The 12,296-nt window shown below is 31.7% G+C and overlaps 1 protein-coding gene across 1 annotated transcript in view; it reads left to right on the forward strand.

Moving 5' to 3' along the window:
• Positions 1 to 12,296, forward strand: part of amdhd1 (amidohydrolase domain containing 1) — a 35,941-nt gene that overhangs the window by 22,137 nt on the left and 1,508 nt on the right. The gene's annotated exons all lie outside the window — the stretch shown is intronic.

Here is a 12,296-nt window from a genome sequence, read left to right on the forward strand (position 1 = left end):
ATGTCGTCCAAAATTGTATGAAAAAGTCATAGGTTAGTATGTCGTCCAAAATTGTATAAAAAAGTCATAGGTTAGCATGTCGTCCAAAATGTTGTAAAAAAGTCATAGGTTAGCATGTTGTCCAAAATGTTGCAAAAAAAAGTCATAGGTTAGTATGTCGTCCAAAATTTGATAAAAAAGTCATAGGTTAGCATGTCGTCCAAAATTGTATAAAAAAGTCATAGGTTAGCATGTCGTCCAAAATGTTGTAAAAAACTCATAGCTTAGCATGTCGTCCAAAATTTGATAAAAAAGTCATAGGTTAGCATGTCGTCCAAAATTTGATAAAAAAGTCATAGGTTAGCATGTCGTCCAAAATTTGATAAAAAAGTCATAGGTTAGTATGTCGTCCAAAATTTGATAAAAAAGTCATAGGTTAGTATGTCGTCCAAAATTGTATGAAAAAGTCATAGGTTAGTATGTCGTCCAAAATTGTATGAAAAAGTCATAGGTTAGTATGTCGTCCAAAATTGTATAAAAAAGTCATAGGTTAGCATGTCGTCCAAAATGTTGTAAAAAAGTCATAGGTTAGCATGTTGTCCAAAATGTTGTAAAAAAAAGTCATAGGTTAGTATGTCGTCCAAAATTTGATAAAAAAGTCATAGGTTAGTATATCGTCCAAAATTTGATAAAAAAGTCATAGGTTAGCATGTCGTCCAAAATTTGATAAAAAAGTCATAGGTTAGCATGTCGTCCAAAATTTGATAAAAAAGTCATAGGTTAGCATGTCGTCCAAAATTTGATAAAAAAGTCATAGGTTAGTATGTCGTCCAAAATTTGATAAAAAAGTCATAGGTTAGTATGTCGTCCAAAATTGTATGAAAAAGTCATAGGTTAGTATGTCGTCCAAAATTGTATGAAAAAGTCATAGGTTAGTATGTCGTCCAAAATTGTATAAAAAAGTCATAGGTTAGCATGTCGTCCAAAATGTTGTAAAAAAGTCATAGGTTAGCATGTTGTCCAAAATGTTGTAAAAAAAAGTCATAGGTTAGTATGTCGTCCAAAATTTGATAAAAAAGTCATAGGTTAGTATGTCCTCCAAAATTTGATAAAAAAGTCATAGGTTAGTATGTCCTCCAAAATTTGATAAAAAAGTCATAGGTTAGTATGTCGTCCAAAATGTTGTAAAAAAGTCATAGGTTAGCATGTCGTCCAAAATGTTGTAAAAAAGTCATAGGTTAGCATGTCGTCCAAAATTTGATAAAAAAGTCATAGGTTAGCATGTCGTCCAAAATGTTGTAAAAAAGTCATAGGTTAGCATGTCGTCCAAAATTTGATAAAAAAGTCATAGGTTAGCATGTCGTCCAAAATGTTGTAAAAAAGTCATAGGTTAGTATATCGTCCAAAATTTGATAAAAAAGTCATAGGTTAGCATGTCGTCCAAAGTTTGATAAAAAAGTCATAGGTTAGCATGTCGTCCAAAATTGTATAAAAAAGTCATAGGTTAGCATGTCGTCCAAAATTTGATAAAAAAGTCATAGGTTAGCATGTCGTCCAAAATGTTGTAAAAAAGTCATAGGTTAGTATATCGTCCAAAATTTGATAAAAAAGTCATAGGTTAGTATGTCGTCCAAAATGTTGTAAAAAAGTCATAGGTTAGCATGTCGTCCAAAATTTGATAAAAAAGTCATAGGTTAGCATGTCGTCCAAAATGTTGTAAAAAAGTCATAGGTTAGTATGTCATCTTCTTCTTCATCTTTCGGCTGCTCTCCTTTCGGGGTTGCCACAGTGGATCATCTGCCAATATATCCACTACCCCTCCTCTTTGTGATCCGCATATTTGTTTTGCCACAAGTTTTACGCCGGATGCCCTTCCTGACTTAACCCTCACCATTTATCTGGGCTTGGGACCGGCACTAGAGCTACCTAAAAGAGTATCCCTAGTGGCTGGTTTGGCTAGTATGTCATCTGAAATATGAAAAAGTCATGTTGTCCAAAATTTGAAAAAAAGTCATGTCGTCCAAAATATGATTAAAAAAAAGACAAAGGTTGGTATGTTGTCCAAAATTTCATAAATCATTTGGTATTTTTATTTTGTGTGTATATATCTGTATGTGTATATATATATAATGTGTATTTGTTTCGGTGTGGTGTGCTGAATGATGCTGTGAATGTGTGTGCCACAGATTTCGGTAATTTATAAATATACATACATACTTTCCTTTTGTGTTTTCTTTTGTTGTTTGGTTTTCTTCCTTTGTAAAAATGAAAACTCAAACATATTGTTAAAAAAAGTCGTAGATTAGTATGTCGTCCGTAATTTGATAAAAGGCATAGGTTAGCATGTCGTCCAAAATTGTATAAAAAAGTCATAGGTTAGCATGTCGTCCAAAATGTTGTAAAGAAGTCATAGGTTAGCATGTCGTCCCAAATTATATAAAAAAGTCATAGGTTAGTATGTCGTCCAAAATTGTATAAAAAAGTCATAGGTTAGCATGTCGTCCAAAATTGTATAAAAAAGTCATAGGTTAGCATGTCGTCCAAAATGTTGTAAAAAAGTCATAGGTTAGCATGTCGTCCAAAATGTTGTAAAAAAGTCATAGGTTAGTATATCGTCCAAAATTGTATAAAAAAGTCATAGGTTAGCATGTCGTCCAAAATGTTGTAAAAAAGTCATAGGTTAGCATGTCGTCCAAAATGTTGTAAAAAAGTCATAGGTTAGTATGTCGTCCAAAATTTGATAAAAAAGTCATAGGTTAGCATGTCGTCCAAAATTGTATAAAAAAGTCATAGGTTAGTATATCGTCCAAAATTTGATAAAAAAGTCATAGGTTAGCATGTCGTCCAAAATTTGATAAAAAAGTCATAGGTTAGCATGTCGTCCAAAATGTTGTAAAAAAGTCATAGGTTAGCATATCGTCCAAAATTTGATAAAAAAGTCATAGGTTAGTATGTCGTCCAAAATTTGATAAAAAAGTCATAGGTTAGCATGTCGTCCAAAATGTTGTACAAAAGTCATAGGTTAGTATGTCGTCCAAAATTTGATAAAAAAGTCATAGGTTAGCATGTCGTCCAAAATTTGACAAAAAAGTCATAGGTTAGCATGTCGTCCAAAATGTTGTACAAAAGTCATAGGTTAGTATGTCGTCCAAAATTTGATAAAAAAGTCATAGGTTAGCATGTCGTCCAAAATTTGACAAAAAAGTCATAGGTTAGCATGTCGTCCGTAATTTGATAAAAAGTCATAGGTTAGCATGTCATCCAAAATTTGACAAAAAAGTCATAGGTTAGCATGTCGTCCAAAATGTTGTACAAAAGTCATAGGTTAGTATGTCGTCCAAAATTTGATAAAAAAGTCATAGGTTAGCATGTCGTCCAAAATTTGATAAAAAAGTCATAGGTTAGCATGTTGTCCGTAATTTGATAAAAAGTCATAGGTTAGCATGTTGTCCAAAATTTGACAAAAAAGTCATAGGTTAGCATGTTGTCCGTAAGTTGATAAAAAGTCATAGGTTAGCATGTTGTCCAAAATGTTGTAAAAAAGTCATAGGTTAGCATGTCGTCCAAAATGTAAAAAAAGTCATAGGTTAGTATGTCGTCCGTAATTTGATAAAAAGTCATAGGTTAGCATGTCGTCCAAAATGTAAAAAAAGTCATAGGTTAGTATGTCGTCCGTAATTTGATAAAAAGTCATAGGTTAGCATGTCGTCCAAAATTTGACAAAAGTCATAGGTTAGTATGTCGTCCAAAATTTGATAAAAAAGTCATAGGTTAGCATGTCGTCCAAAATTTGACAAAAAAGTCATAGGTTAGCATGTCGTCCGTAATTTGATAAAAAGTCATAGGTTAGCATGTCATCCAAAATTTGACAAAAAAGTCATAGGTTAGCATGTCGTCCAAAATGTTGTACAAAAGTCATAGGTTAGTATGTCGTCCAAAATTTGATAAAAAAGTCATAGGTTAGCATGTCGTCCAAAATTGTATAAAAAAGTCATAGGTTAGCATGTTGTCCGTAATTTGATAAAAAGTCATAGGTTAGCATGTTGTCCAAAATTTGACAAAAAAGTCATAGGTTAGCATGTTGTCCGTAAGTTGATAAAAAGTCATAGGTTAGCATGTTGTCCAAAATGTTGTAAAAAAGTCATAGGTTAGCATGTCGTCCAAAATGTAAAAAAAGTCATAGGTTAGTATGTCGTCCGTAATTTGATAAAAAGTCATAGGTTAGCATGTCGTCCAAAATGTAAAAAAAGTCATAGGTTAGCATGTCGACCAAAATTGTATAAAAAAGTCATAGGTTAGCATGTCGTCCAAAATTGTATAAAAAAGTCATAGGTTAGCATGTCGTCCAAAATTGTATAAAAAAGTCATAGGTTAGCATGTTGTCCAAAATGTTGTAAAAAAGTCATAGGTTAGCATGTCGTCCAAAATGTTGTAAAGAAGTCATAGGTTAGCATGTCGTCCAAAATTTGATAAAAAAGTCATAGGTTAGTATATCGTCCAAAATGTTGTAAAGAAGTCATAGGTTAGCATGTCGTCCAAAATTTGATAAAAAAGTCATAGGTTAGCATGTCGTCCAAAATTTGATAAAAAAGTCATAGGTTAGCATGTCGTCCAAAATTGTATAAAAAAGTCATAGGTTAGCATGTCGTCCAAAATTGTATAAAAAAGTCATAGGTTAGCATGTCGTCCAAAATTGTATAAAAAAGTCATAGGTTAGCATGTCGTCCAAAATTGTATAAAAAAGTCATAGGTTAGCATGTCGTCCAAAATTGTATAAAAAAGTCATAGGTTAGCATGTCGTCCAAAATTTGATAAAAAAAAGTCATAGGTTAGCATGTTGTCCAAAATTTGACAAAAAAGTCATAGGTTAGCGTGTCGTCCAAAATATAATAAAAAAAGTCATAGGTTAGTATATCGTCCAAAATGTTGTAAAAAAGTCATAGGTTAGCATGTCGTCCAAAATTGTATAAAAAAGTCATAGGTTAGCATGTCGTCCAAAATGTTGTAAAAAACTCATAGGTTAGCATGTCGTCCAAAATTGTATAAAAAAGTCATAGGTTAGCATGTCGTCCAAAATTTGATAAAAAAGTCATAGGTTAGCATGTCCGTAATTTGATAAAAAGTCATAGGTTAGCATGTCGTCCAAAATTTGATAAAAAAGTCATAGGTTAGCATGTCCGTAATTTGATAAAAAGTCATAGGTTAGTATATCGTCCAAAATTTGATAAAAAAGTCATAGGTTAGCATGTCGTCCAAAATGTTGTAAAGAAGTCATAGGTTAGTATATCGTCCAAAATTGTATAAAAAAGTCATAGGTTAGTATATCGTCCAAAATTTGATAAAAAAGTCATAGGTTAGCATGTCGTCCAAAATTGTATAAAAAAGTCATAGGTTAGCATGTCGTCCAAAATGTTGTAAAAAACTCATAGGTTAGCATGTCGTCCAAAATTTGATAAAAAAGTCATAGGTTAGTATATCGTCCAAAATTGTATAAAAAAGTCATAGGTTAGCATGTCGTCCAAAATTTGATAAAAAAGTCATAGGTTAGCATGTCCGTAATTTGATAAAAAGTCATAGGTTAGCATGTCGTCCAAAATTTGATAAAAAAGTCATAGGTTAGCATGTCCGTAATTTGATAAAAAGTCATAGGTTAGTATATCGTCCAAAATTTGATAAAAAAGTCATAGGTTAGCATGTCGTCCAAAATGTTGTAAAGAAGTCATAGGTTAGTATATCGTCCAAAATTGTATAAAAAAGTCATAGGTTAGTATATCGTCCAAAATTTGATAAAAAAGTCATAGGTTAGCATGTCGTCCAAAATTTGATAAAAAAGTCATAGGTTAGCATGTCGTCCAAAATGTTGTAAAAAAGTCATAGGTTAGCATATCGTCCAAAATTTGATAAAAAAGTCATAGGTTAGCATGTTGTCCGTAATTTGATAAAAAGTCATAGGTTAGCATGTTGTCCAAAATTTGACAAAAAAGTCATAGGTTAGCATGTTGTCCAAAATGTTGTAAAAAAGTCATAGGTTAGCATGTTGTCCAAAATGTTGTAAAAAGTCATAGGTTAGCATGTCGTCCAAAATGTAAAAAAAGTCATAGGTTAGTATGTCGTCCGTAATTTGATAAAAAGTCATAGGTTAGCATGTCGTCCAAAATTTGACAAAAAAGTCATAGGTTAGCATGTCGACCAAAATTGTATAAAAAAGTCATAGGTTAGCATGTCGTCCAAAATTGTATAAAAAAGTCATAGGTTAGCATGTTGTCCAAAATGTTGTAAAAAAGTCATAGGTTAGCATGTCGTCCAAAATGTTGTAAAGAAGTCATAGGTTAGCATGTCGTCCAAAATTTGATAAAAAAGTCATAGGTTAGCATGTCGTCCAAAATGTTGTAAAGAAGTCATAGGTTAGCATGTCGTCCAAAATTGTATAAAAAAGTCATAGGTTAGCATGTCGTCCAAAATTGTATAAAAAAGTCATAGGTTAGCATGTCGTCCAAAATTTGATAAAAAAGTCATAGGTTAGCATGTCGTCCAAAATGTTGTAAAAGAAGTCATAGGTTAGCATGTCGTCCAAAATTTGATAAAAAAAAGTCATAGGTTAGTATGTTTTCCAAAATATATTAAAAAAGGCATGTTGTCGAAAATGTTGTAAAAAAAAGTCATAGGTTAGTATGTCGTCTGAAATTTGATTAAAAAGTCAAGTTGTGCGAAATTTGATAAAAGAAAGTCAGGTCGTCTGAAATTGGATAAAAAGAATCATGACGTCCGATATTTGATAAAAAAGTCAGAGGTTAGTATGTCGTCCAAAATTTGATAAAAAAGTCATAGGTTAGCATGTCGTCCAAAATTGTATAAAAAAGTCATAGGTTAGCATGTCGTCCAAAATTGTATAAAAAAGTCATAGGTTAGCATGTCGTCCAAAATGTTGTAAAAAACTCATAGGTTAGCATGTCGTCCAAAATTTGATAAAAAAGTCATAGGTTAGTATATCGTCCAAAATTGTATAAAAAAGTCATAGGTTAGCATGTCGTCCAAAATTTGATAAAAAAGTCATAGGTTAGCATGTCCGTAATTTGATAAAAAGTCATAGGTTAGCATGTCGTCCAAAATTTGATAAAAAAGTCATAGGTTAGCATGTCCGTAATTTGATAAAAAGTCATAGGTTAGTATATCGTCCAAAATTTGATAAAAAAGTCATAGGTTAGCATGTCGTCCAAAATGTTGTAAAGAAGTCATAGGTTAGTATATCGTCCAAAATTGTATAAAAAAGTCATAGGTTAGTATATCGTCCAAAATTTGATAAAAAAGTCATAGGTTAGCATGTCGTCCAAAATGTTGTAAAAAAGTCATAGGTTAGCATATCGTCCAAAATTTGATAAAAAAGTCATAGGTTAGCATGTTGTCCGTAATTTGATAAAAAGTCATAGGTTAGCATGTTGTCCAAAATTTGACAAAAAAGTCATAGGTTAGCATGTTGTCCAAAATGTTGTAAAAAAGTCATAGGTTAGCATGTTGTCCAAAATGTTGTAAAAAAGTCATAGGTTAGTATATCGTCCAAAATTGTATAAAAAAGTCATAGGTTAGTATATCGTCCAAAATTTGATAAAAAAGTCATAGGTTAGCATGTCGTCCAAAATTTGATAAAAAAGTCATAGGTTAGCATGTCGTCCAAAATGTTGTAAAAAAGTCATAGGTTAGCATATCGTCCAAAATTTGATAAAAAAGTCATAGGTTAGCATGTTGTCCGTAATTTGATAAAAAGTCATAGGTTAGCATGTTGTCCAAAATTTGACAAAAAAGTCATAGGTTAGCATGTTGTCCAAAATGTTGTAAAAAAGTCATAGGTTAGCATGTTGTCCAAAATGTTGTAAAAAAGTCATAGGTTAGCATGTCGTCCAAAATGTAAAAAAAGTCATAGGTTAGTATGTCGTCCGTAATTTGATAAAAAGTCATAGGTTAGCATGTCGTCCAAAATTTGACAAAAAAGTCATAGGTTAGCATGTCGACCAAAATTGTATAAAAAAGTCATAGGTTAGCATGTCGTCCAAAATTGTATAAAAAAGTCATAGGTTAGCATGTTGTCCAAAATGTTGTAAAAAAGTCATAGGTTAGCATGTCGTCCAAAATGTTGTAAAGAAGTCATAGGTTAGCATGTCGTCCAAAATTTGATAAAAAAGTCATAGGTTAGCATGTCGTCCAAAATGTTGTAAAGAAGTCATAGGTTAGCATGTCGTCCAAAATTTGATAAAAAAGTCATAGGTTAGCATGTCGTCCAAAATTGTATAAAAAAGTCATAGGTTAGCATGTCGTCCAAAATTGTATAAAAAAGTCATAGGTTAGCATGTTGTCCAAAATTGTATAAAAAAGTCATAGGTTAGCATGTCGTCCAAAATTTGATAAAAAAGTCATAGGTTAGCATGTCGTCCAAAATGTTGTAAAAGAAGTCATAGGTTAGCATGTCGTCCAAAATTTGATAAAAAAAAGTCATAGGTTAGTATGTTTTCCAAAATATATTAAAAAAGGCATGTTGTCGAAAATGTTGTAAAAAAAAGTCATAGGTTAGTATGTCGTCTGAAATTTGATTAAAAAGTCAAGTTGTGCGAAATTTGATAAAAGAAAGTCAGGTCGTCTGAAATTGGATAAAAAGAATCATGACGTCCGATATTTGATAAAAAAGTCAGAGGTTAGTATGTCGTCCAAAATTTGATAAAAAAGTCATAGGTTAGCATGTCGTCCAAAATTGTATAAAAAAGTCATAGGTTAGCATGTCGTCCAAAATGTTGTAAAAAACTCATAGGTTAGCATGTCGTCCAAAATTTGATAAAAAAGTCATAGGTTAGTATATCGTCCAAAATTGTATAAAAAAGTCATAGGTTAGCATGTCGTCCAAAATTTGATAAAAAAGTCATAGGTTAGCATGTCCGTAATTTGATAAAAAGTCATAGGTTAGCATGTCGTCCAAAATTTGATAAAAAAGTCATAGGTTAGCATGTCCGTAATTTGATAAAAAGTCATAGGTTAGTATATCGTCCAAAATTTGATAAAAAAGTCATAGGTTAGCATGTCGTCCAAAATGTTGTAAAGAAGTCATAGGTTAGTATATCGTCCAAAATTGTATAAAAAAGTCATAGGTTAGTATATCGTCCAAAATTTGATAAAAAAGTCATAGGTTAGCATGTCGTCCAAAATTTGATAAAAAAGTCATAGGTTAGCATGTCGTCCAAAATTTGACAAAAAAGTCATAGGTTAGCATATCGTCCAAAATTTGATAAAAAAGTCATAGGTTAGCATGTTGTCCGTAATTTGATAAAAAGTCATAGGTTAGCATGTTGTCCAAAATTTGACAAAAAAGTCATAGGTTAGCATGTTGTCCAAAATGTTGTAAAAAAGTCATAGGTTAGCATGTCGTCCAAAATGTAAAAAAAGTCATAGGTTAGTATGTCGTCCGTAATTTGATAAAAAGTCATAGGTTAGCATGTCTTCCAAAATTTGACAAAAAAGTCATAGGTTAGCATGTCGACCAAAATTGTATAAAAAAGTCATAGGTTAGCATGTCGTCCAAAATTGTATAAAAAAGTCATAGGTTAGCATGTTGTCCAAAATGTTGTAAAAAAGTCATAGGTTAGCATGTCGTCCAAAATGTTGTAAAGAAGTCATAGGTTAGCATGTCGTCCAAAATTTGATAAAAAAGTCATAGGTTAGCATGTCGTCCAAAATGTTGTAAAGAAGTCATAGGTTAGCATGTCGTCCAAAATTTGATAAAAAAGTCATAGGTTAGCATGTCGTCCAAAATTGTATAAAAAAGTCATAGGTTAGCATGTCGTCCAAAATTGTATAAAAAAGTCATAGGTTAGCATGTTGTCCAAAATTGTATAAAAAAGTCATAGGTTAGCATGTCGTCCAAAATTGTATAAAAAAGTCATAGGTTAGCATGTCGTCCAAAATTGTATAAAAAAGTCATAGGTTAGCATGTCGTCCAAAATTGTATAAAAAAGTCATAGGTTAACATGTCGTCCAAAATTGTATAAAAAAGTCATAGGTTAGCATGTCGTCCAAAATTGTATAAAAAAGTCATAGGTTAGCATGTTGTCCAAAATTGTATAAAAAAGTCATAGGTTAGCATGTCGTCCAAAATGTTGTAAAAGAAGTCATAGGTTAGCATGTCGTCCAAAATTTGATAAAAAAGTCATAGGTTAGCATGTCGTCCAAAATGTTGTAAAGAAGTCATAGGTTAGCATGTCGTCCAAAATTTGATAAAAAAGTCATAGGTTAGCATGTCGTCCAAAATTGTATAAAAAAGTCATAGGTTAGCATGTCGTCCAAAATTGTATAAAAAAGTCATAGGTTAGCATGTTGTCCAAAATTGTATAAAAAAGTCATAGGTTAGCATGTCGTCCAAAATTTGATAAAAAAGTCATAGGTTAGCATGTCGTCCAAAATGTTGTAAAAGAAGTCATAGGTTAGCATGTCGTCCAAAATTTGATAAAAAAAAGTCATAGGTTAGTATGTTTTCCAAAATATATTAAAAAAGGCATGTTGTCGAAAATGTTGTAAAAAAAAGTCATAGGTTAGTATGTCGTCTGAAATTTGATTAAAAAGTCAAGTTGTGCGAAATTTGATAAAAGAAAGTCAGGTCGTCTGAAATTGGATAAAAAGAATCATGACGTCCGATATTTGATAAAAAAGTCAGAGGTTAGTATGTCGTCCAAAATTTGATAAAAAAGTCATAGGTTAGCATGTCGTCCAAAATTGTATAAAAAAGTCATAGGTTAGCATGTCGTCCAAAATTGTATAAAAAAGTCATAGGTTAGCATGTCGTCCAAAATGTTGTAAAAAACTCATAGGTTAGCATGTCGTCCAAAATTTGATAAAAAAGTCATAGGTTAGTATATCGTCCAAAATTGTATAAAAAAGTCATAGGTTAGCATGTCGTCCAAAATTTGATAAAAAAGTCATAGGTTAGCATGTCCGTAATTTGATAAAAAGTCATAGGTTAGCATGTCGTCCAAAATTTGATAAAAAAGTCATAGGTTAGCATGTCCGTAATTTGATAAAAAGTCATAGGTTAGTATATCGTCCAAAATTTGATAAAAAAGTCATAGGTTAGCATGTCGTCCAAAATGTTGTAAAGAAGTCATAGGTTAGTATATCGTCCAAAATTGTATAAAAAAGTCATAGGTTAGTATATCGTCCAAAATTTGATAAAAAAGTCATAGGTTAGCATGTCGTCCAAAATTTGATAAAAAAGTCATAGGTTAGCATGTCGTCCAAAATGTTGTAAAAAAGTCATAGATTAGCATATCGTCCAAAATTTGATAAAAAAGTCATAGGTTAGCATGTTGTCCGTAATTTGATAAAAAGTCATAGGTTAGCATGTTGTCCAAAATTTGACAAAAAAGTCATAGGTTAGCATGTTGTCCAAAATGTTGTAAAAAAGTCATAGGTTAGCATGTTGTCCAAAATGTTGTAAAAAAGTCATAGGTTAGCATGTCGTCCAAAATGTAAAAAAAGTCATAGGTTAGTATGTCGTCCGTAATTTGATAAAAAGTCATAGGTTAGCATGTCGTCCAAAATTTGACAAAAAAGTCATAGGTTAGCATGTCGACCAAAATTGTATAAAAAAGTCATAGGTTAGCATGTCGTCCAAAATTGTATAAAAAAGTCATAGGTTAGCATGTTGTCCAAAATGTTGTAAAAAAGTCATAGGTTAGCATGTCGTCCAAAATGTTGTAAAGAAGTCATAGGTTAGCATGTCGTCCAAAATTTGATAAAAAAGTCATAGGTTAGCATGTCGTCCAAAATGTTGTAAAGAAGTCATAGGTTAGCATGTCGTCCAAAATTTGATAAAAAAGTCATAGGTTAGCATGTCGTCCAAAATTGTATAAAAAAGTCATAGGTTAGCATGTCGTCCAAAATTGTATAAAAAAGTCATAGGTTAGCATGTTGTCCAAAATTGTATAAAAAAGTCATAGGTTAGCATGTCGTCCAAAATTGTATAAAAAAGTCATAGGTTAGCATGTCGTCCAAAATTGTATAAAAAAGTCATAGGTTAGCATGTCGTCCAAAATTGTATAAAAAAGTCATAGGTTAACATGTCGTCCAAAATTGTATAAAAAAGTCATAGGTTAGCATGTCGTCCAAAATTGTATAAAAAAGTCATAGGTTAGCATGTTGTCCAAAATTGTATAAAAAAGTCATAGGTTAGCATGTCGTCCAAAATGTTGTAAAAGAAGTCATAGGTTAGCATGTCGTCCAAAATTTGATAAAAAAAAGTCATAGGTTAGTATGTTTTCCAAAATATATTAAAAAAGGCATGT

Source organism: Paralichthys olivaceus, chromosome 23, assembly GCF_024713975.1.
Source record: "Paralichthys olivaceus isolate ysfri-2021 chromosome 23, ASM2471397v2, whole genome shotgun sequence".
Lineage (NCBI taxonomy): Eukaryota > Metazoa > Chordata > Actinopteri > Pleuronectiformes > Paralichthyidae > Paralichthys > Paralichthys olivaceus.